The following is a 2,126-nucleotide window of genomic DNA, read 5'->3' as shown; positions in this document are numbered from 1 at the left end:
TATATGTGAGTGTGTGTATGTGTGTGTGTATGTTTGTGTATGTGTGCGTCTGTGTATGTGTGTATGTGTGTGTGTATATTTACGTGTGTGTGTGCCTCACCCACTGCCCACTGGTTTCGGGGTTGGATCCTCCCGGCTGCGCAGCCTCTGGTGTCCGTGCGACTCCCGCAGGGCCCCTCCCGAGCTGCCGTGGAAGCCCCCAGCGAGGGCCGAGCCACAGCCACGAGCAGCAGCAGCAGCAGCGGGAGGTGGAGAAGGCGGCTCGCAGCGCGACACCGCGGGTAGGCCATGGGGAGAGCGAGGCGGTGGTGGTGGTGGTGGTAGAGATAGAGGAGGTGGTGGTGGAGATGGAGGTGGTGGTGGAGATGGAGGAGGTGGTGGTGGAGATGGAGGTGGAGATGGTGGTGGAGATGGAGGAGGTGGTGGAGATGGAGGAGGTGGTGGTGGAGATGGAGGTGGAGATGGTGGTGGAGATGGAGGAGGTGGTGGAGATGGAGGAGGTGGTGTAGATGGAGGAGGTGGTGTAGATAGAGGAGGTGGTGGTGGAGATGGAGGAGGTGGTGGAGATGGAGGAGGTGGTGGAGATGGAGGAGGTGGTGGAGATGGAGATGGAGGAGGAGGTGGTGGCGGCCCGGGACTCGAACTTGGGCGGGTGGAGATATGGAGGCACCACCACGAGTCTGGCTCTGAGCACTGCCTCCACTGCTGCTGCTCCTCGCTAAGCGCCTTTTATAGCGCGCCTGGGCACCCACCAGCCCCCACCCTCACCCCCTACCAGCCCCAAACCCCCTACCATCCCCGCCCGCCATCCCCCCGACCCCCCCTACCAGCCCCACCTCCCACGTGATATCCGAGCCTCCCCCCCGTGGCTTGAGTCATAGAGGGGGGCGAGCGGAGAGAGGCGGTGGCCTGGGTTCGACTCCCGGCCCGGGTGCCACTCCCCCCTCTGCCACTGCTGTGTGGGTGGCGAGTGGGTTCTGTCCCTGTTCTGTAGAGTGAATGTGAGTGAGTGTGGGTAAGTGTGAGAGTGTGAGTGTAAGTGAATGTGAGTGAGTGTGAAAGTGACAACAACCACCTACCTCGTCGGTGGTGCTGGACGGCAACTCTGTGGTGAGCGGTGCCATGGGTGGAGGGCCAATTTCAATTGGCCATGGCCCCTTATGGAGTTTGTAGCCACCACAGCGGCCAAAGAGGGATCTGGACGAGTGCGAGGGGCTGGTAACCCCTGCACCTTCAACCTAAGTACCACTAAACCACGAACAAAATATCCAGCGAAGCTTTTTTCCGGAGGCCCCAGGGGGACAGGCGTCAATGACGTCTCCTGGCCAAACCCCATTTGGTGGAGTCAGGAGACTGAACCTGCACTCTCGGGGTTCCTCTAGAAACAGCAAAAAGCCACTGCGGTTGGCCACACGGAATGTTCGAACGCTCACTGTGGAGGAGTGGCTGCCATTCATCTGTCGGGAGCTGGTCCAGTAGCGTCTGGATCTCTGCGGTTTTCAGGAGGTCCGGTGGTCCGGTTCTGGCTCCAGTCACCATGAGCGGTGGACAGTCCTCTATTCGGGGCAGGCGACTGTCAAACAGCAGCGAGTGGCTCTTCTTCTGAAAAAATAATGAAGGGGGCGTGGGAGCGTGGCGGTGAGGTGTGGGAAGCTGTGAATCCCAGGCTACTGTGGGCTCGTCTCCCGATTAACAGGCATGAAATGGTGATGGTGGCTGCTTACGCCCCCACTGAAGATGAACATCAGTGGAGTGATACAGGCAAGGCGGATGAGTCAGATGCTTTCGATAACCTCCTGTCTCAGGTGCTAGCTAAAGTTGCCCCTCGGGATAGAGTCATCTTGCTGGGTGAATTTAATGTCCGAATGGGTCATGACGCTGGCACTTGGGCTGGCGTGATTGGAAGGCATGGGTCACATCAGCTCAGTAACAACGATAGCAAGCTGCTAGACTTTTGTGCAGTCAATGGACTTGTAATCGCCAACACGCTGTTCTGGCGTGTTGGTGATTAAACGGGCGTGGCACGGGCTAGAGAAGAGATGGAGTGATGTAGTACAGGAGGACGTGGAGCTGAGTGGACTTGCCGATGACTTGTACCATCGGTGTCAAGATCGGTCTCTGTACAG

The sequence above is a fragment of the Lampetra fluviatilis genome, chromosome 71 (assembly GCF_964198595.1).
Source record: "Lampetra fluviatilis chromosome 71, kcLamFluv1.1, whole genome shotgun sequence".
In the NCBI taxonomy this organism is placed as follows: domain Eukaryota; kingdom Metazoa; phylum Chordata; class Hyperoartia; order Petromyzontiformes; family Petromyzontidae; genus Lampetra; species Lampetra fluviatilis.
Note: the sequence above shows the minus strand (reverse complement) of the source record.